The sequence below is a fragment of the Papio anubis genome, chromosome 8 (genome assembly GCF_008728515.1).
Source record: "Papio anubis isolate 15944 chromosome 8, Panubis1.0, whole genome shotgun sequence".
Lineage (NCBI taxonomy): Eukaryota > Metazoa > Chordata > Mammalia > Primates > Cercopithecidae > Papio > Papio anubis.
In genome coordinates, this window is record NC_044983.1 from 121,368,468 (window position 1) to 121,392,503 (window position 24,036).

General features: G+C 39.6%; 1 long non-coding RNA gene across 1 annotated transcript; it reads left to right on the forward strand.

Moving 5' to 3' along the window:
* The first annotated feature begins 995 nt into the window (after positions 1-995).
* On the forward strand, positions 996-24,036 carry LOC110744010. Its single transcript, XR_002523980.2, has 3 exons — positions 996-1,452; positions 2,872-3,021; positions 23,622-24,036. It is a non-coding gene; the product is annotated as an uncharacterized LOC110744010 (long non-coding RNA).

The following is a 24,036-nucleotide window of genomic DNA, read 5'->3' on the forward strand; positions in this document are numbered from 1 at the left end:
ACTGGAATATGTGAAGACAAGAGAAAGGCTTCTATAATGAGAGCAGATAATTTCCCCAGGCTTCGTTGAAGGGAAGGAGGGAGTAGAATGTGCGAAGGTTGAGGGGAATGTGTGGCCCCAACTGAGGGACCAGAACTGAGCAGACTTTCTTGGAGAAGTAGAGTAAGCAGCCACAGAGAGCTTGGCTTCTCATGAGTGAGTGCTGTTCTTGTTGCATCTTGAGGGGCTGCACTGATGATGCCATCACTAGTGTCCATAGCACAGCTGGACATTGCCTGTGAACTGTTGGGTAGGAGTGGTTCCCATGTCTGCCTTAGGCCTTTGCTTTGTCCTTGCCTTGTTTACCCTGTGAAACAACCACCCTCACTGCCTTCGTCCTTCACTAACAAAAGAGAAGGTGGGTCCTGGTTATTAAGAGATTAAGAGGTGGAGAATATATGGAAGGAAAAGTCCCTGAAACTGTGATATGGTCAGAGCAGAGCAGATACAATCTGAGAAATCTCAAGCTCAAACAGGGGCCAGTCTCAGTCCTGCACCATTGTTATTGTCATAAATAATAATCCACAGATACTTATGGAATATAAGGCCATCTCTGAAGGCACATGCAGTGTTAACTGAAATTCTGCACAAGAGGTGTGTTTCTTCAGTTTATTTATACGGGCAATCCTTTATTAATATCTCTATAGGGTGGGCATGGTGACTCATGCCTCTAATCCAGTCTCTTTGGGAGGCTGAGGCAAGAGGATTGCTTGAGACCAGGAGTTTGAGACCAACCCGGGCAACACAGAACACCTGTCTCTACAAAAAAAATTTTTTTTTAAATTAGTCAGGTGTTTGGTGCAGGCTTATAGTCTTAGCTACTCAGGAGGCTGAGGCAGGAGGATCACTTGAGCCTAGGAGTTTGAGGTTACAGTGAGTTATAATCGTGCCACTTCATTCTAGCGTGGGCAACACAGAAAGATCCTGTCTCTAATATAAGTATATATGCCATGTGTGTGTGCGCGCACACACAGGTGTGTTTGTGTGTGTGTGTGTGTATTCATGAAAATTTATTTTATGCTTTGGATTATTACCCAATACTACTTTATTTATTTTCGTTGTTGATGTGGTTTCAGTTTTGGCTGTTGGGAACTTTTTCAGTTGACTCTTGGGTCCCTTTGATATACACCCATTGTTTTTGTTTTGAGCACTTCCTTTCTTTCTGGCAATGTGCTCCCTCCTCACCTTATATGTTCTCTAGAATGAGCCATTTCTTTAAGGTTCCCTGGTCCCTTTCTTTGGAGAATGACATTAAAAGAACAAATATTGGTACCAAGTGGACTTCGTCTTTTTATTTAGGAAGGGGAACTCTTTCCAGAAGACTTTATTTCTCTCTCATAAGCTGACCCAGAAAATCAAGTATTTGGCTCCTTCTACCCTTGTGATTGAGGAGAGCATTGTTGTGAATAGATGGTAAGTGAACCAACCTATGAGATTTGCCCCTATTAGGGAGGCAACTACTTCATGTGTAATTTTTCAAACCAAATCACGATAAACACTTCTCCTGCTTACTTGGAAATTTGGGAACCTCCATTATTGTAAAATTTTATGTTGCTTTTTCATCTCTATAAGTTCAGACTACTGATGAACTACATATATATATATGTGGGGGGGGGTTGTGTAGATTTTAGCCATTTATAATAATAATAATAGTGATATCTAATGTCTGTGAAGCGCTTATGATATGCAAGGGACTATATTAAGTATTTTGCAGGCATTATCAGATTTGATCCTCAAAAATCCTTATGAGATATGCACTGTTATTATCCCCAGATGCAGTCACTGAGGCCTAGTCACATTAGTGACTTGCCTAAGGCTAATACCCAGCAAGTAGTGAAGCTGAAATTTGTATCCAAGCAAACTTTCACAAGACTTTCAGCCTCAATTTCTCTGTTATTGCCTTGGTCATTTATAAGGGAAGATATTGCATATGAGGGCATTGCATCTGCAGAATCTTTTGAAAGACACATTGTTAGATGCTCATGTAAACACGTAAGAGCTGGTATGTGCCCTACAAATTATGCAATGTTGATGTTTTTAGACTGAGTGCTGTGGGATGAGTTGTGTCCTGGCCTCCAAATTCATACATTGAAGCCTTAACTTCCAGTAATTTAGAACGTGACTTTATTTGGAGATAAGGCCTTTAAAGAGATAATTCAGTCAAAATGAGGCCTTTAAGATGGACCCTAATGAAATTTCGCTGATGTCCCTATAAAAAGAGAAAATGTGGACACATAAAGAGACACGAGGGGTGCACAAGCACAGAGAAAACACAAGGTGAGGGCACAGCCATCTGCAAGCCAAAGAGAGAAGCCTTGGCAGGAACTAAATTCGCCGACATTTTGATCTTGGACTTCTAGTTTCTAGAACAGTGTGAAAATAAATTTACGTTGTTTAAGCCATCTGACTATGGCATTTCGTTATGGCGGCGTTAGTAGGCTAATATACCAATAATGCCACAAATGATATCCCCTAGTCAGATTCAGCCAGATGCTGTTCACGTGTGAGTCATATACTCAGAGTGGTTTGTTTATAAGAGCTATGAAAACTCAGGCTTGACTCCAGGAAACGATGAGATCGCAATTCATAAGCAGCATAAACTTATTGGAAAAGCCAAGTACCTATTGGTTAGTAGCAGAAAAAATAAGGTTATGTCCATGACACAAATGCCTGTAAGGAGCAAATCATATGACAAGGGAATAATATTTGAATTAGGCTACATTAAAAAAATGAAAAAAAAAAATAGATGCCAGAGGAATACAACTTATTTCAAGTGAGGCTTTTACTTAGGTCCTGGTAGAGCTGCCCCTGATTTTGTATTGTGGGTTTCAGGACTAACTGAGAGGAAAACCCATGGGGCACCCACATTCTGTATATTTTTGGTGGTCCATCATCACAATGTAATGCGCTGATGTGAGAGAACATGCTCCTGATTTAACAGCCTGAGTTTGAATCCTGGCTTGACTGGACCTGCCACTTTGGGTAAGATATCCTCTCCCTACCTCAGTTTTCCCATCTGTGAAACAGAGTGATAATTGTTCTCACCTTGGAGGATTTTGTATTATGAGGGAGAATATGTTGTTAAGTGCTTGGAACAGTAGTTAATACAAATTCGTTTTATTATAAATTTTATTTATAAAATATCTGAATCATTCCTGTATATTTATAATAAAAATTTTATGATAAATTAGCTTCCTAGGTAAGTGACACTGCAGTCTTTACATGAATCTCTTCTATTAGAATATGCTGAACATGACTTCATTTTGCCTTTGCTTGAAGATGCCATCATCATCATGAATATCAGAATCTCTAGTTTTAAACATGCAGTTTGGTCCCTTCTGACCCACCAGGGCGTAACCTCCAACTGCCTTTCTAACTTCACTGATTTTCTCCACCTATCAACACCCCATGATACTGACAGTCTAAATTGCTTGTGTGTGTGTGTGTGTGTGTGTGTGTGTGGCTCCTATCTCTACGCAATCCTCTGTCATCTTCGCAGAATTTTATGTAAACCTTCTTCTCTGCTTTAAATATTTTACCTTCTGCCAACCTTCTGATTGTACTTCTTTGTACTCATCACTGAAGACTCATCTCGGCCAGGCACAGTGGCTCATGCCTGTAATCCCAGCACTTTGGGAGGTCAAAGCGGGTGGATCACGAGGTGAGGAAATCAAAACCATCCTGGCCAACATGGTGAAACCCCGTCTCTACTAAAAATACAAAAAATATTAGCTGGGTGTGGTGGCGCATGCCTTTAATCCCAGCTACTTAGGAGGCTGAGGCAGGAGAATCGCTTGAACCAGGGAGTCGGAGGTTGCAGTGAGCCGAGATTGTGCCACAACACTCTAGCCTGGTGACAGAGTGAGACTTCGTCTCAAAAACAAACAAACAAACAAACAAGACTCATTTCAGTATCACCTTTCCTAATCTTCTAGCTCCTGATATTCAGTGTTAGCTGTATCTTCCCTGGGCTTTTCTGGACGTCTGTGCAATGACATTTATCATGAGCATCATACTACTTTGCTTATTTTTCTATACATATCCTCATTGGATTCTGAGCTTCATGAACTATTTCATTAGTTCTGATCTTAAGTGCCTACCAGAAAAACTGCCATTAAATAGTTACTTTATATAGGCTTGAAATAAATGAATAGATTTAAAAGCAAATGTACGTTGAGGTTTCCCTTCGGTCTGAAAAAAAGCAAGTCAGAACTGGATCTAATAAATTGATGGCTGTAGTGTATTTAATATGTATTATTTAAACTGAATGTCTTATTTCAATAGACATTTATTGACTGCTTAGCTGTATGCAAAGTATTGGGATCAATTTGGAGAGGAGAGGGAAGAAAATACTGTTGTACTCTTTGCCCTAACAGGAAGATTCTACCTCTTCTTGCTTAATCCAAACCCCGCTCCAAGATAAGAGAATCTGCTAATTCAATCAGAGTCTTGAGTTTGGATTGGCTAATAGTTATTAGTGAGTCTGGTGACTGGAGTCTGGTGACATTAAAAGGATAGAATGCACAGGTGCGGATGGCACTCTCTTGCACTTTCTGCTTCTCCCTTTCATATAGGAAGCAGGCATTAGCAAGGTCAATAGCCCTGAGCTAGATGCAGAGCTATGTCTCTCCTCTTTTCATCTTAGGACTTAAATTCAGAGGGACCTAGGGGATCCCATTTACGCCTCAGGCTTGATCTATATTCTCCAATGTAATTTTTACCACTGCTCTGATTTAAAGGTTAAATGGTGCTATTCCATTAAATAAAGTAATACTTTGTTTTTCATGTAACCTCTGTTCTTATATGTAGCTCTCTAGGAAACTGGCTTTGGTTGGGGTGGGTTACAGGATGGGGATTGGAGGTGGAAGAAAGAATGGAAAAAGTAGGAATAAATCATGAAGCAGGATTCAGACTTTTCTGGGTTTCTAGCCATACCATGAAAAGAATAATGGAAAAGATATATAAATAGAGATCATTTTACCCTTACCTTATAAAAATTATAATTTATTGTATCTTTATGAAATTTACGTGAATGAGGAGAGCTGTTGTATTAGTTTCCTAGGGTATAATTACTCAGCTGTACCAAAGTACCAAAAGTACCAAAGTACTGAAAGCTGGGTGGCTTAAAACAACAGAAATGTATTCTCTTACAGTTTAAGAGGCAAGAAGTCTGAAATAAAGATACTAACATGGTTGGTTCCTTCTGCAGGCTGTGAGGAAGTCTTTTTCATGCTTCTTTTCTAGTTTTGAAGTGGAGATATCAGTAGAACTTGTTTTCTGAGCACTGATAATGACCTTGCTGATCAAAAACAGGATGCTGTAAAGAAACCTGCCAAAACCAGCAGATGGTCGCAAAAGTGACTTCTGGTGCCCACACTGTTCATAATTAAAGACACTCCTACCAGTGCCATGACAGTTTACAAATGCCATGGCAACAAGCCATGGCAACAACTAGGAAGTGACCTTATATAGCTCCAGGAACTCCCCACTTATTTTCTAGAAAATTATGAATAACCCACCCCTTAATTAGCATATAATTAAGAGTGGGTATAAATATAGCTAGCCAGCAATACATGCTGGGGCTGCCTCTGCAGCTGTGGCTTCAGCTGCGGCCACTGCTCCTGCCCCAACGGCTGTTCCAGACAGCTACTGTTGATGTATACTGCTTCTGCTGCTGCTTGGCGCTGCTGCTGCTGCTGCTGCTACTACTACTACTACTCCAGGCTGCTCTGCCTATGGAGCAGCCACTTCGCTGTACACTGCTACGGTAGGCGCACTGCCAAGGGGTTATCCCAGTTATGCAAGGAGCAGCCATTCTGTTATGTGCTGCTGTTTCAGTAAACCTGCTTTCTTCTACCACTGTCTTGCTCTTGAATTCTTTCCTGAATAAAGCCAAGGACCCTCCTGGACTAAGCTAATTTTGGGGTTTGCCATACATCAGTTTCCGGTGGTTGTTAGCAATTCTTGTCATTATTTGGCTAGTATATACATCACTTCAATGTGCTGCCTTCACTTCACACAGCAGCCTCCACGTTGTGTATCTAAGTCTTTCTGGGTCCTCTCCTCTTACAAGGATGCCAGTCATTGGATTTAATGCCCACCCTAACCCCAGGGCGATTTCATCTTGAGGTCCTTAATTCCATCAGTAAAGAACTCTGTTTCCAAATAAAGTGATATCATGAGGCTCTGGGTGAACGTGAGCTTTTAGGGGACACTATTGCCTTGGTCTATTTTGTGCTGCTATAACAAAGTACTGCAGACTGGGTAATTTATGAAGAACAGAAATCTATATCTTATAGTTCTGGAGGCTGGGAAGTTGAAAATGAAGAAGCCAGCATCTGGCAAGGGCCCTCTTGCTTTGTCATTCCATGGTGAAGGGTGGAAGGCCAAGAGAGCAAGAGAGAGCAAACTCCCTCCCTCAAGCCCTTTAAAATGGCATTAATCCATTAATGGGCCAGAGCCCTCATGATCAAAACACCTCCCACTAGACCCCACTTCCCAACATTGTTGCATTGGGGATTAAATGTCAACATGGGTTTTGGAGGAAAAAAAAAAACCATTCAATCCATATTCAACCCACCACAGCTGAAAGCATATGTTCAATTCATTTGTTGAGGATGGTAGACTGAAATAGGCTCTAGCATCCCACTCTTGCTCCAAATACAAAATGATAAAAATGGCATGTAAATAAATAAATAAATCCATGTACATGATGCACACAAAAGAGTCATTCTATGGACCAGGAACTGTGTGAAATCCATGAAAGACATAGAGTTGAAGACTGCAACCACAGCCTAAAACTACCCTAAAAGGTGTGAAAACAAAATTGAAGTTGGCAGAAAAATGCTTGCACCCTGGGAATGGCCTATATTCAGAGCAGAAAACAACTCTGTGACAACCAGCAAAGTGATTCGTTGGTTTTGCCACTAGGAATAGCTCAGCACTTGACTGTATATTCATGTATCCTCACTTCGATGTGCATTTCTAGGTGGATGCAGAGGTTGTGGGAGCTTGGATTGGATATAAAAGACTGTATCCTAGATGGCTGGTCCCTTTGGGAGAAAATGGTGGGCCGCCATCCCCAGATGCCTCGCCTTCCCAGTGAGGACAGCCTCAGCAGCACCTTCTGTGGTTACCTTCAAGCTGACACTGCGGAGATGTATCAGGTAGTCTGACAGGAAGCACCAATCCAAAAACTGAACACACAACATGGAACAGCTAAACATCCAAGGAAAACCAACACCAGAGGAAGGCAGAAGACGAACTTGAGCTCAGAAGATTTAGCAGCCTTGGGTGTTAGTCAGATGTTGTCCTCTAGAGAGAGAATTATGAAAATATGTCCCCAAGTAGAAAGACTACTAGAAGAGAAAGGCAGTCTCCTTAAAATATCTTAGGTCACAGTGCTATCCTATGATTTGTCATTTGCATCTTTGCTTGGCAAGAGAATGACATTCTTACCCTACCCTAAAACCCGAGGAGGCAAAGAACACAAATCAAAACAAAACAAACTCTGTAACAATTTGGTCACTGTCCAGCCTGGCCAACGTAATAAGTGATAACATTCTGACAAGAGATTCAAATCCCTAAAACCTTCATTGGTTTTGGTCGAAAAATATGGCAATTGTTACCAAGATCATTGAGGCCATATTTTTTTCCACTGTATGTAGCGGTCCCCAAATGGGTCAAAATTGATTACAAGCCTGAGAGTTTTTGAGGTGAAAAATGTATGCAAAGAGAGTTTCATTTCCTTTGCATTGGAAGGAAAGAAAATTTCTGAAGAGGGTTACCAACCTCAAAATGTCATATATAAATAATGCTTCTGAATCTCCCAAGGATAAAAGAACTCTAGGCCAGAAAATAGTTGTAAAGATGCAAGAATTGCATTGCTCAATTCTGTCATTCTATGGTTTCTGGCTAAGGTAGGAAATTCCTTTACTGGGATACAGAAGGTAGGAAAAAGCATCTTTAAATGTTTGATTCATTGTCACTTAAAAGAAATTATTTCTGAAAACATGAAAGTCTTTGTTAAAATTCATGAGAGCAGATACAGATGAGAAGCATTTTTAAAGTAAGTTAAAGGCCAAAGGACCACACAAACAAAAATGGCAGAATTTAAAATTATATAATTCAAATTCTACTTGGCTTTTTAATGCTGTTTTATTTTGGAAAATTCACTTAATTTTTCAGAGTCTTGATGCTCTCATTAATAAAACAGAGATGTTATAGACCTGATATGGCTTTTAAAAATAGTTATATCAGTGATACATACTTATTTTAGAAAATAAGCTGAGCATAATGGAAATTTAAATCTGTAAAATTACATTTCATCTCTCTTTTTCTGTCAACATCTTCAAATTTAATTGCCTAACACCTGCTATAGTACCTTGCTCATACTAGGTAGCCTATAAATATTTGTTGAATGAATGAAAAAATAAATAACCTTGTTATCTCTGAGCTGGAGAAGTAGACAGGGACCAGATTGTAGATGGATTTGAATTTCATGCTGAAGAGCTTTTATTTTGAGCTGAGAAACATTTTTATCAAGTTTGATATGGTAATGTGGAATATAAAGTTAAGTGTGGGAAGTAGCAGTGGACAATCTTGATGGAAACTGAATGAACAGAGGCAGTAGCAAGAGTTAGGAAGGTTCCACAGTAGTCTACAGGATATTATCGTCTTAACTATGCTTCCATTAACTCTATTACCTTTAATAATGACCTGTTATGAAGGGGGGGAGAATCAAAGGAAGCAGAAAGAGAGCAAGAAATAGAATTACTATTTTTTAAAATTGAAATCCTAAGATTTGCATGATTTCATGTGTGGCGATTCCAAGTGCCTGCATATTTTCTCATCAGAAAAACAAGCTGGAAGTGGGACACCTCTGCCTGCTGCTGTTTTTAATGAGAGAACTGAGACTAAGGAGGGTTAAATTTCTTTTGAGATCCCCCAGCTTGTGAGTGTTAGAGTGATTTTCGAGCCAAGGTTTAAATAACTACAAAGTCCTTTTTCCTTGTATTAAACCTACTCTCTCCACAGATGGAGATGGGGGAGAGGGAATCAAACTTCCTAGGCTTACAAAACTCAAGGCTCTGCAACCCTCTGTGGTGCTGGTATTATGATGAAAAACCCGTGGCTACCCTTAAAGAACTTTGCTCCTTCACGAAGCGTCTCACCTGCTCATCTCTTCCTCTTACTCATGTTGGAACTAATGTGTTCTTTCCTTTGTTTCTTCTAAACTTAAAGGTGTCCTTTCAGAGCTTAGAAAAGTACCTCATGATCTGCAGTAGAATTATGTTGAATTTTTTCCTGGTCGCCCATAGAGTCTTTTTCACTCCTTCGTATTCACAGTGTTTTTTTCCCTGGATAATGTCCAGAGCTCAGAGAGCCTGAAATTTTCAGAGATGTGTAGGTATCCAACCTCAGTCAACACCAGAGCAGGAAAGAACAGTTTGTTCTTGAGAGAACAATATCATTGATTCTTAGTCTCAGGCCCCAAACTCAGCCATGGAGTCAGTCTAATTCCCTTTCTCTGCCAGCCTTGTCTTTCTTCAAAGAGGCCAAAGACCTCTTTATAGAACACAGAGCTAATTGGTTCTCTTCATGGATGAAAATTACACAGACAATCTCATGAGGCAATGCATGAATGAGAGTGAAAGGTAATCGCCAAGAGCATGGGGTTATAATAAAAGAAGGAAGACATCGAGAGAAAAGAGCACCTAACACGTAGAAACGTGAAATAACCTTCTAAATGAGGTTTACAGCACCCTTTCTTTTCTGCAGTCAAAATAGAAGGGAACAATTCACTGAAGAGGTCTGTAAAAGGCAGTCCTTGAGTGTCATGAAGATGAATATGAATGTATGACCTCCCTGGTCCCCCTTGCTCTTTAATTTCTGTGGTTCCAAGAACTAATATTCCCTGCCACCTCACTGCAAAAGGGAGAGGTGTCTCTAATGACATTCCCAAAGTGAAAAATGCTGACCTTTCCAAGAAAAAGAAGGCTAGACATTTATTCACGTAGAAGAAGCAAGTGTGTGTATGTGTAAGTGCAGTGTATAATAACTTAAGTTTGAGCCTAAAGATCAAACATTGAATTTCAGTGCTGTGATAGAAAGTCCCTTTAGATGCACAAATTCAATGTATGTTTAATAAAAGAACAACTTCCTTTCTATATCAGGGCTCGGGTTTTCAAGTTTTGCTAGCAGGAATATTCATTACAATCCCAATTCCGTAATTTGTGTTGCTGTCATCTTCACTGTCACCTAGTATACTGAAAACACTAATGAGGCATTACATTTTCAATTTAAAAACTAAGTGTATGTCAAATATCTGCTTGTGTGTTAAACTTTTAAAATGTTCTATATACTGTAAATGGAGTAGTATATTTTTGTATTGCAGGAGGGCTGTAGTATCTAATGTGTATTGAGTCTTCTATGGGAATATTATTCTGGTTTAAAAGATAGGAATATTTGATTCTAATCTATATTCAACCAAGATTAGAGCTAACTGTGTGATTTTAGGTGGATCATTTTACTTTTATTGATCTCAGATTCCTGATTTGTAAAATTATGGCTCTCTCCTCTAAAAGCTTGCTGTAAGTAGAATAATGGTCACCCAAAGATGTCCACATCTCAATCCCTGAAATTTGTGAGTGTCAGGTTACATGGAAAGGCAAATTAAGGTTGCAGGTGGAATTACAGTTGCTAAGCAGCTGACCGTGAGATGTGGAGACTAGCCTAGATGATCCAGGTAGACACAGTGTAACCACAGGGGTTCGTATAAGCAGAAAAGGAAGGCAGAAGAGAGAAAGAACCAGAGAGATGGCCTTGTGAGAATGACCCGCCCACCTTTGCTGACTTTGAAGATGGAGGAAGAAACCACAAGTCATGGAATCTGGGCAGTGAAAGGCAAAGAAAGGGATTCTCTCTCAGAGCCTCCAGAAGGAATATGGCCTTGCCTACACCTTGATTTTAGCCCAGGCTTTTCTTTACAGGATTCTGTCCACCAGAACTGTAAGATGATAAATGTATGTTGTTTTAGGCCATTGAGTTTGTGGCAGTTTGTTACAGCAGCTATACAATTAGCTCTGAGAGCTAATTGTGATGTACTTGGGACTAAGTTTTCTGGGTGAAGATCCAGAAATCCTACCACTCACCATTCCTTCCTTTACATTGACTGGAAAATTTATACTTGTAAGGGTTAATTGCCAGATTATACAATCAGGGAAATGCCTGATCTCCTATAATTTAGGAGAACAAATTTAAGTTCTGGCAGGCAGTTAGGGCTTCACAGCCAAGTTGGGGCTCTTGCTCCTTTTATCTTGTCACTGCTAAGCCAAATCCAGAGAGTCTGCTTTAAAACCTAAAGTGGAGCTTGGGTGTGCTGGCGGCACTGGACAGGAGCAGCAGAGGCTGGAAAGGAGACAAGGAGAATTTTCCTAATTTATAGCTATGTCATTAGTAAATAGTGATTGATTTACATATTACTTTCCAAAACTTATTCTCCCAATTGCTTCCTTTTGTCACATTTATTTGGCTAATGATGCCTTCACTGTCATGTTAAGTAATAGGGGAGAGTGTAAGTATCCTTATCTTTTCTCTAATTTCAGAGGAAAAATTATGCACCCTATAATGTTTCCTATTAAGATGCTGGTTTGGGGACTAAGGTAAATATTATTATGTTAAAGATTTATTCATCAGTTTATATTGTATTTAATGTTTTATTATAAATAGGTGTTGAATTTTATACAATATATTTCCATATATTAGGTTGGTGCTAAATATATATATTAGGTTTTGCCATTACTTTTAATGGCAAAAGCTGCAATTACTTTTGCACCAACCTAGTAACATCAACGGATATGTTACATAATTTTTCTGCATAGCTCTACAAATATGATGGGTTACATTTACCAATTTTTTTCTCTCTTTCTCTCTTTCTCTCTTTCTTTCTGATCATTTCACTGTTTCACCTAGGATGGAGTTCAGTGGCATAATCTCGGCTCAATACAACCTCTGCCTTCCAGTTTCAAGCAATTCTCCTGCCTCAGCCTCCCAAGTAGCTGGGACTACAGGCACCTGCCACTACGCCTGGCTAATTTTTGTATTTTTAGTAGAATGGGATTTCACCATGTTGGCCAGGCTGGTCTTGAACTCCTGACCTCGTGATCTGCTCACTTCAGCCTCCCAAAGTGCTGGGATTACAGGTGTGAGCGACCATGCCCAGCTATATTTACTGATTTCTAAATGTTGACACTCCCTTGCATTCACATGATCAAAAGTTCTAAAAAATTTGATTGAATTCTCATTGTTAGTATTTTATTTGAAATTTCTATACTCATTCATGTGTAGGAGTGGTCTTTAGTTTTCTTTGTTTAACATTATCATTTTTAGATTTTGGGATGAAAGTTATACCTGTCTCATCAACAAATCCTTTTTCTATACTTTGAAATAGTTCACAGAGCTTCAGAATGATCTGTCTCTAAAAATTATGGACCTGGTGCTTATTCATTTATTTTTGTGGAGGCGTTATTAGCTACTGTACTTTCTGATTTTTTTCCCCCCTGAGGTGCAGTAATTAGCTTAGTTAGTCTTGTCTCTACTGGGGTCAATTTTAGTAAGTCACATTTTTCAAAAAAATTATCCTTTTGACTTAGGCTTTTAAATTTATTTGCTAAGACAGTTAAAACCACAAAGAGCTGGTACCTTACCCCAGCCAGAATGGCCATTACTAAAAAGTCAAAAAACAGTAAATATTGGCATGGATGTGGTGAAAAGGGAGTGCTTAGACACTGCTGGTAGGAATGTAAATTAGTACAGCCTCTATGGAAAACAGCATGGGGATTCTCAAAGAACTAAAAGTAGATGTACCATTCAATCTAGCAATTCTACTGCTGAGTATCTAGCTAAAAGAAGAGACATCACTCTAGAAAAAGGGCACCTGCATGTGTACATTTATTACAGCACAATTCACAATTGCAAAGATATGGAATCAACCTAAGTGCCTATCAACCAATGAGCTGATAAAGAAAACGTGGTATACATACACCATGGAATACTACTTAGCCGTAAAAAGTGATGATATAATGTCTTTTGCAGCAACTTGGATAGAACTGGAGACCAGTATTCTAAAAGAAGTAATTTAGGAATGGAAAACCAAATACCACATGTTCTCACTCATAAGTGAGAGCTAAGCTTTGGGTACACAAAAACATACAGAGTGGTGTAATGGACACTGGAGACTCAGAAGTGGGGAAGGGGTAGCAGGGATAAGGATGAAAAAGTACCTATTGGATACCATGTACACTACTCAGGTCATGGGTGCACTAAAATCTCAGACTTTACCACTGTACAATTCATCCATGTAACCAAACACCATTTGTACTTCTAAAGCTACTGAAATAAAAAAAAAATTATATAAAACTAGGTAAAGTAGTTTTTTGATGTATTCAGTTTCTGTTTTTTATGGCTATTTTTACCTGTCATTTCCAAAATGTGTATTTGACTTTCTCCTTTTCTGTTGAAACAGGTTAGGCAGTATTTTTTTTTTTTTTAATTTTGTAGATTTAAAAAAAAATTCTTTTTGAATATATTTGTTTATTCTAGTTTTTTTTGTTTTCTAGTTTATTAAATTAGCTATTATCTTTACAGAAAAAATATTTAGATCTATTAATATTTGTTATTTTGCATACTTAGCTTTCTCTGTGGTAAGTTTGATTAATTTACTTTTATTTCTATTTTTTAATAAAGGTATTTAATAGACATTTTCACCTTATAGATCTTTTAGTCATATTCCACACATCTGGATATACTGTTTCCATTATCATTGATTTTGAGAAAGTGCCCAATATTTTTTTTAAATAAACTTTGTCCTGAGTTTTTAAATAGACAATCCCTCTTTTTTTTTTTTTTTTTTTTTTGACAGCGTCTCACTCTGTTACCCAAGCTGGAGTGCAGTGGCACAATCACAGCTCACTGCAGCCCGGGCCCAGGTGATCTTCCCACCTCAGCCTCCTGAGTAGCAGGGACTACAGGTGACTGCCACTATGCCTGGCTAAGTTTTGTATTTTGTGTAGATGGGGTTTTGCCATGTTGCCAATGCTGGTCTTGAACTCCTGGACTCAAGTGATCTGCCTGCCTTGGCCCCCCAAAGTACTAGGATTACAGGTGTGAGCCACTGTGCCCGGCCTAGACATCCCTTTCAAAAGTTTTTAATTTTTTTAAAAAATTTGAGTTCTAAATTTTTTTCATATAAAATACCTTTTTATTTTAACTAACTTTTGATTTTATTGCATAATGTCAGAAAATAGTATTTGTATTGTTTCTAGTGCCTGGAATTTATTGAGTTTTTTTTGGTAGATCAAGGAATGCCAATTTTCATGACTGATTCATATGCATTTAAAAATAGATATTCTTGATTAGTAGGGTTGATTTTATATATAGATATAGGCATAACTCATTTTTATTGCACTTGATTTTACTGTGCTTCATATACAATTGTACAATTGTAAATATTGTGCTACAGATTTTTTTTTTTTTCTTTACAAATTGAAGGTTTGTGGCAACCCTGCATCGACCACATTTGGTGCCATTTTTCCAACAGTATGTGCTTAATTTGTAGCTTTGTGTCACATTTTGAAACTCTCACAGTATTTCAGACTTTTTCGTTATTATGTTAATTTGGGATCGGTGATCTTCGATGTTAATATTATAATTGCTTTTGGTAGCGATAAACCACATCCAAATGAAACAGGGAATTTAACCGATAAATGTGTGTGTTCTTCCTGTTCCACTGACCTGCCATTCCCTCATCTCTCTCTCCCTCCTCTAGCCTCTGTATTCCCTGAGACAGTAGTAATGAAATTAGGCTAATTAATAACCTCACAATGACCTCTAACTGTTCAAGCAAATGGAAGAGTTGCATGTCTCTCAGTTTAAATTGAAAGATAGAAAGGATTAAGCTTAGTGAGAAAGGCATAACAAAAGAAAAACTTGAAAACGAGGCCTCCTGCACCAAAAAATTAACCAAATTGTGAATGCAGACAAAACTCTTGAAGAAAATCAAAATTGCTCCTCCAATAGGCAAGGAAAACACATGATGATAAGAAGCGAAACAGCCTTATTGCTGATATGGAAAAAGTTTTAGGGGCCAGGACAGAAGATCAAACCAGACACAACATTTTTTTTTTTTTTTTTTTAAGTCAAAGTCTAATCCAGAGCAATGTCCTAACTCTTTTAAATTCTGTGAAGGCTAAGACAGGTGAGGAAGCTACAAAAGTTTTAAGCTAGCAGAGGTCAGTTCATGAGGTTTAAGAAAAGAAGCCATCTCCATAACATGAAAGTGCAAAGTGAAGCAGTAAGTGCTTAGGTAGAAGCTGCAGCAAGTTTTCCAGAACATCTAGTTAAGATAATTGATGAAAATGGCTACTCCAACAACAAATTTTCAGTGTAGATGAAACCACTTGACATTGGGAGAAGATGGTTCCTAGGAGTTTCATAACTAGAGAAAAGTTCAGGCTTGGCTTCAAAGTTTCAAAGGACATGCTGCCTTTCTGAAAGAATAGGCTGACCCTCTCTGAAGCCCAGCTTCAAAGGATAGGGCTACTTTAGTTGGTGACTTTAAATTGAAGCCAATGATCATTTGCCATTTCAAAATTTCTAGGATTACACTGAATTTACTCTGCATATGCCCTAAATGGAACAACAAAGTCTGGGTGAGATCACATCTGTTAACAGCATGGTTTACTAACCGTATTTTAAACCCACTGTTGAGAACTGCTGCTCAAAAGATTCCTTTCAAAATATTTCTGCTCATTGACAATGAACTTGGTTAACCAAGAGTTCTAATGGGGATGTACAAGGAAATCAATATTTTCAATTCTGCTAATGCAACATCCATTCTGTAGTCCATGGATCCAAGAATAAATAATTTCAACTTTCAAAATCTTATTATTTTAGAAATACATTTCATAAAGCTATAGCTGCCATAGACATTGATTTCTCTGATGGATCTGGGCAAAGTATATCGAAAGCCTTCTGGAAAGAATTCACCATTCTAGATGCCAATAAAAACATTTGTAATTCATGAGAGAAGGTCAAAAAGCAATGTTATCAGGAGGCTGGAAGAAGTTGATTCCAACCTTCATATATGCTTTTGAGGGGTTGAGGATATCAGTGGAGGAAGTCACTGCAGATGTAGTGAAAATAGCAAGAGAACTAGAATTAGGAGTGGAGGCTGAAGATGTGATTCAATTCCTGCAATCTCATGATAAAACTTGGGTGGATGAGGAGTTGTTTCTTATGAATGAGCAAAGAAAGCAGTTTCTTGAGATGGAATCTACTCTTGGTGAAGATGCTGGAAACATTGTTGAAATGACAAAGGATTTAGAATATTACATCTACTTAGTTGATCAAGCAACTGCAGAGTTTGAGAAGATTGACTATAATTTTCAAAGTTCTACTCTAGATGAAATGCTGTCAAAAGCACTGCATACTACAGAAAAATCTTTCATTAAAGGAAGATTTAATCAATGTGGCAAACTTCATCATTGTTTTATGTAAAGAAATTGCCACAGCCACTCCGAACCCCAGTAACCACTACCCTGATCAGTCAGCAGCCATGAACATTGAGACAAGACACTCCACCAGCAAAGTGATCATGACTCACTAATGACTGAGAATGAAAGGCTTGGCAGGTTTCTCTCTCTCTGTCTCTCTCTTTTTTTTAAGAAATAAAGTATTTTTAATTAAGGTGTGCACTTTTTAAGCCATGATGCTATTGCACACTTAATAAACTATAATATAGTATGCACATAACTTTTATGCACATTGGAAAACCAAAAAGTTACATACTTTATTGTGATACTTGCTTTATCTGGTGGTCTGAAACCAAACTTGCAATTTCTCTAAGGTGTAACTGTATCTCTTCATGTATAACTAGGCAATTCTACTTTATTGATTTTGTTGTTTAGTCCTCGTACAACTTTAATAATTTTTCATTCTACTTGATTTTGTTGTGATACTGAACTATGCTCAGTATAGGTTTGATTTATCCAATTAGGCATTGTGAACATGTTTTTTCTTTTTATAAAAGAGTTCAGCCTATTCTTATGTTTAATTTTACTTTACTTTTTTATTTTTAATTATGTATATGATGTGTGCATCAATAGATGTCAATAGATAGATAGATAGATGATAGACAGTGATATAGTATGGATATTTGTCCCCACCTAAATCTCAGGTTGAATTTTAATCCTCAAATTAAAAACCATGCTTGTCTCCTGCAATTTATTCCCAGAATTTATAAATTGGTAATTTTTTTCTTTTATTTGCTTTAGGAGAGAATAGGCTGATTGGAAACTATAAGAGAAGACATTGCAAAGTGGAGGTAGAAGGGGTAAAGAAGGGCACAGGAAATACAAATGAGATGGGGTTAAAAATCTACCATGGAGAAAATGAAAGCCAATTTTAAAGTACAATATATCAGATCAGAAATGTGAAGGATAAAATTATTTGCTTTCCAGAAATGTGTGCGAAAAAGACAAATAGATGAAAACAAAGTACATTAGACTTTGGAGATTGAGCTTGATAGATATTCTGAATCATTAATAATTGGAGGAAATAATGTATATGGTGGTCCTTTTCCAAGGCAAAGTGCCTTGAATTGGTTTAAGTCAGCAAGCTACAGAAAAAAATAGGATATACTAGGTCCCTGTTTGGATAGCCGACACCTGCTTGTCAACTCCCCTCCCCTGTTGCTTAGTTGCCCTTACCCAAACCAAAGAAATTTAGTCTAAGATAAAAGTTTACTAGCCTGCAAAATATCTCACTTTGTCTGTGCTTATCAGCCTACCCAATTACTTAGGTCATAAGTCAAATACTAGAAGAGCCCCTGAGCTGAGTAGGATTGTAATGCATTGTGGGCTGCAACAAAATGCAGCAAGACAACCCTAAAGAAAACACATAAAGCCCCTAGCCAAAAACTGATACGTGATGTCTGGGAAGACTGTGATCCCACAGTACTCAGCCTATGAGGAATCTGGGGAGGGACCTGTGCACTAGAGGATAAATTGCTTGTTGTAACCGTGTTGCATGTGCCTGCCCATCAGACATCCGATCTTGCAAGACCATCTTTAAAAGTCTCACTTTTGCTGTTCTCTGAGTCCTGTTTTTGTTTGTTTGTTTGTTTGTTTGTTTGTTTTTAGACAGAGACTCACCCTGTCACCCAGGCTGGAGTTCAGTGGTGCAATCTTGGCTCACTGCAACCTCTCCCTCCTGAGTTCAAGCAATTCTTCTGCCTCAGCCTCCTAAGTAGCTGGGATTACAGCCACATGCCACTACGCCCAGTTAATTTTTGTATTTTTAATAGAGAGGGGTTTCACCATGTTGGTCAGGCTGGTCTCAACCCTCTGACCTCGCGATCTGCCTGCCTTGGCCTCCCAAAGTGCTGGGATTACAGGCGTCAGCCACCACGCCTGGCCTCTGAGTCTATTCTTTGGGTTTGGATGGGTGAGTTTGTTTCTCACAACTTGGTGGCCGGTATGGGGAGCTCTGTGCCTGCATGCAGTGGGACTCTGGCTGAAAGGGGAGACTCGTCCCACTTGATTTAGGTGGCCCACTCTGTCCTGGTGTCCCAGCTCCCCACAGAAGCCATAGACAAACCTGAGACTGTTATTCAGGAGACAATGAAAGTGACACAGGGAGAAAAGCAGGCACTGCAGCAACCAGGTAACCTTGTGCATGAGCCAAGGTAGGAAAATTGGACTGTAAGCACTGCCTTCGTGGTTGGGCATTTTCGGGGGTCGACTGTGTGTGACTGAGACGTATCTAAGATACAAAACAAGTGCGGAGTCCCAATCCATGGTTCCCTACTCCCATAAGGGAAACGGCTGGAGATGGATGAAGTGATTCTTGAGTGTGCAAGAAACCTCCAGTGGCATGGCAGTGAGTATACAGGGAAACACTCAGACACAGAGACTAACTAAAAATGGAAAATAAGAATTCTAGGCCTAGGGAACAAAGGAAAGAGGGAACTAAAGAAACTCTCTCTGAAATTCCCCCAAATAGTCCACTGGGGAGAATGCTACAGGTTTGGAGGGATAACCCTCGAGCCAGTAACAAGGAAAAACAAAAGATGATAAAGTATTGCTGTTTTATCTGGCCCAAAGAGCCCATTCATCAGTCCTTGGTCTTTTGGCCTAAGTTTGGCTCAGATGAGGACTGAGTGTGCCAAGCTTTAATTCTCTCTGTGAATGATAAAACCCCATCCTCACAAGGGGAGATGGGTTATGGCCTTCGTTGGATCGGTGAATTAATTCCCATGTTCCCCCTTAAAGAAGAGAAAGGAAAAAAAAAAAAAGAGCATAGTAAAGAGCTCTCACTCAATGAAAAGCCCTGGGATCCCCTAACACGCTTGACCCCACCCCCATACATCTCACCAAGTAGACATGGAGATCGGAGGGTAACAGGAAGACCAGAGGAAGAGGAATCTGGGGGTCATGAAGGAGGTAAACCCAATGCTCTCTTAAATTCTTATCCAAACTTGAGGAAAGAATTAGAACAAAGTAAGAAGGACATTGAGAATTTCCCTATCTCCTCTAAACAGCAGATGTCTAACATGTACCCTCTTAGAGAAGTCCCTATGGGACAGGGAGGAGTTGGATTTGTGAGTGCACCTCTAACAAGTACTGAGGTTAAGAATTTTAAAAAGGAAATGATGCCACTCTTGGAAGATCCCCTAGGTTTAGCAGAGCAGCTAAATCAATTTTTTAGGATTCAGTTTTTACACTTGGGCTGAGATGCTGTCAATCATAAATATTCTGTTTACTGAGGAAGACAGGGGAATGACTAGAAGGGCAGCCATGAACATTTGGGAGAGACAGCATCCTCCCAGGCAAGGAGTCCTGTCAGCTGAGCAGAAATTCCCAAATGCAAATCCCAGATGGGATAACAATAACCCCAGAGATCGGACCCAAATGCAGGACCTAAGGGAACTAATAATTAAACAGATTAAAAAGTCCACTCCTGGGACACAAAATGTCTCCAAAGCATTTGAGATACAACAACAACGACGACAACAGCAACAACAAAAGGAGTCTCCTTCTCTGTTTCTGCAGAGGCTCAGGGATCAAATGAGAAAATATTCAAGGTTAGATCCAGAGAACCCAGCAGGGCAAAGTCTTTTAAATGTTAATTTTGTGACTAAAAGCTGTCCTGATATTACTAAGAAACTGCAAAAGATTCATGGATGAAGTAAAAATGGATTAAAGGACTACTGAGGGAAGCTCAAAGGTTTTTGTCAAAAAAAAAAAGAAAAAGAAAAGAGAAACTGGGAAAGGGAGGAAAAGAAAAAAGTAAGAAAGGAAATCGGAAAGATAAAGGAGAGGAAACAGCAAAAGTAGAGGGCCAGAGAGAGAGAGAAAGAGGAAGAAATGAGGATGAGGGAGAAGGACAATGGGATGACAAAGAGATAGAAGAAGAAAATGAGCGAGAGAGAGACTGGGAAAGACAGAGATCAAAGAGAGGCACAGAAGGTGAGACTGAAAAGAAAGATAATGTAAGAGGAAGTAAAAGTACAAGAGGAAGCGAGAGAGAGAGAGAGAGTCCATGAAAGACGGGAGACAGAGACAAAAGCTCAAGTAAGCAGTAGCTGCCACGGCCCTGCTGGTAGAGGAGAGTCAGAAGCTGACCTTTGGCAGGGCCCTGGTGGTAAGCACCCCGCATTGGGTCAGGAATATATTAAATCAAAGAGCTGGGAGATGGTTGACTGATTCCCGGATTTTAAAACATGAAACCGTATTACTAGAAAAAGATAATTTGGTCTTAACAACAGATACTTGCTTGAATCCAGTCAGTTTCTTATGGACAGGAGAGGAGAATGAGGAGGCATCAGATCATAACTATTTAGATATCATAAAATATCAAACCAAAGTTAGACCAGACCTTAGAGGAACTCCACTATGTGATGGGATAAGGCTGTTTGTGGAGGGGTCATTCCAAGTGATAAACAGTAAAAGACATAATGGCTTTGCTGTCACTGATGGAAACAAACAATCCTTATACGAAAAAGGTAGATTGCCCAATAACTGGCCAGCCCAAACCTGTGAATTATATGCTCTTAACTAGGCCCTAAAGCTCCTAGAAGGCCAATAAGGCATTATATATACTGATTCCAAATATGCCTATGGAGTAGTACACACCTTTGGAAAAATATGGACAGAGCAGGTCCTAATAAATAGCAGGCGGAAAGAATTGGTACATGAGGAACTAGTCAAACAAGTTTTGGAAAACCTCCTGCTTCCTGCAGAGGTAGCCATAGTTCATGTAAATGGCCATCAGAAAGGAAACAGTATAGAAGCTGTAGAAAATAGGCTTGCAAATAATGCTAAGCGAGTCTCCCTGGAGGAAAAAATTAAACTGTTTGGACCAATCCTAGGTATCCCTGAGGTGGCATTAAAACCCCAGTTTTCTAAAGAGGAGGAGGAAGAGCTGGGCAAGATAGGGGACACTCAAACTGAGGGTGCTCCCTGATGGGAGAGAAATGATAAATGAACCCATAATGAGAAAACTAATGTCCATACTGCATAGGGAAAATCATCGGGGTCCCTAGCTGATGTGTAATACAATGCTTAAGAATTATCAGTGTGTAGAGATTTATACCCTTGCTAAACAAATGTGGGGGGGGGGGGTATGCGAGCTGCCAGAAAATAAACAAAAATGTAGTTAAAAAAACAGACTACCAGAGGAAAACCTCCTAGGTTAAAGCCATTTCAAAGCATTCAGGTAGATTTTACAGAAATGCCCCAAATAGGGAGACTACTGGCAGTGGTAAACCACCTCTCCGCTGGGTGGAGACCTTCTCCCTCCCAACTGCCACCCCCGGGAATGTGATCAAAATAATCTTAGAACAAATTATACCCAGATTTGGCCTGGTAGAAAATATTGATTCAGACAACGGGAGCCACTTTACCTCAAGGGTGCTAAGGGGAATTATGGAAGGTTAACACGTTAGATGGGATTACCACACCCCTTGGTATCCCTCCTCCTCTGGAAAAGTAGAAAGAATGAATCAGACTCTCAAAAAGTGTATTACTAAACGAATCTTAGAAACTGAAATGCCTTGGACCAAATGTCTCCCAATAGCACTGCTTAGGATTAGGATAGCCCCAAGGAAAGACGTGGGACTGTCTCATGAGTTATTATATGGACTCCTGGATTTAGGTAGGACTATTGACTTTCCTACTATGGAAACCAAAGACCACTTTGTTAGAAATTATATACTGGCCGTATCCTCCACCCTGTCATCCCTTAGGTTGAAAGGACTTCTCACTCAAACCCTGCCTCTTGAGTTCATGGTTTACCTCTTCCAGCATGGCGACTAGGTGCTAATTAAGACTTGGAAAGAAGACAAGCTTCGCCCAAGCTGGGAAGGTCCCTATCAAGTGCTCCTGATCTCTGAGACAGCTGTAGGAACAGGTGAATGGGGGTGGACACATTACACTCAGGTCAGGTGACTGGTAAAAGAATCCCTAGAAAGAAGAGAAATGTGTGAATGGGAAGTGTATAGATCACTTAAGAAACCCTTAAAGCTAACTCTAAGGAAAACCTAGAAGGAAGCTATGAGCAGGCTCTGTCACTGGGGGTGGATGTAGTTAGGATTAATCCTACTACCAGGGGTGAGAGGGTTCACAATGATTGGATGGAGCCCGGTAGAAGAATAACATCCAGTCAAAGTAATAGTCAACATAACTAGAACCCCCACCCCCCAGACCACAAAGTTCAATGCCTGCCAAGTCTTACATTTCAGGAATTTAGGGAACCAAAGACAGCTGTCACAAGCAAACAAATATCTATCCTGAAACAGGTTGTCATTGGGGCAAGCCCCATTCTAGCTGGAATGAGGTCTTGTGGACCACTCAATTTGGAGGCTGGGTGAGCCGTTCTTCCAAAAACAAACCCTTACAGAATAAAATACATTTGTATAAGGGCCCCATGCCACCTAACTGTAGAAATTTAGAATGCAATCCTATATCAATTACCATAAACAACCCAGCTACTCTAGACCAGGAACCTTGGAGGCATGGATTAGGAATAAATGTCTCAGGAAGGGATCCTGTGGGAGAGTTGGCTTTTAGGCTAGTCACCAACTCCACCCTGAGCCCACCCCAGGTTACTATAACTCCCGGTCCCATTTTGTCCTTTAACCCACCAGACAATGACCCTAAGAGAGTAAAAATAATTAAGGTAATTCACTTGAGGCAGATTTTAGAAATTGAGACTGGATTGGGGGATGTAAATGCCTGGGTTGAACGGGTCAAATTTTCAGTACTAGCTCTTAATAAGAGCAACTGTTACGCATGCTCTGCTGCGCAGCCTCAGGCACAGGTGGTTCCATTTCCCCTAGGATGGGATACCAATCCCAATAGAATGAGTTGCAGGTTGGCCCTATACCAGAACAGGGATGCATGGGGAAATGAGGCTTGCAAAGTCTATCATTGCTGTTTCCCACCTTGCAGAGATCAGACCCTAGAGCAATCCCCTCATTCTTTATAGGGAATATGAACCACTCCTCTTTTCTCTCTTGTCAGGGGGCAGAGTTCAATAAGCCCATGGGAGAACTCTCAACTTGTACCCGTATCTGAAACATTACTGGTGAGTCAAACAAAGGCAAGTACTCGGCTCTTCATATACCCTGAGCTAATGTCTGGTGGTATCGTGGAAAGAGGAACCTCCGTGACTTGTTACTGTTCAATTCGACCGGGACTTGTACCTTACTTCAATCGGCCATTTGATTCACCCTGGCATTCCATAAAATCCCCAAGAATCCACATGGCCACCGATGTCAGAGAGATCTAACAAATTATTTTAATCCCAACATTTATATTGACTCAATAGAAGTCCCTAAAGGAATACCTAATAAATTTAAGGCCTGAAACTGAATAGCTACTGGGTTTAAACCAGCACTCTTCTGGTGGTCGACTATTAATAAAAATGTGAATTAAA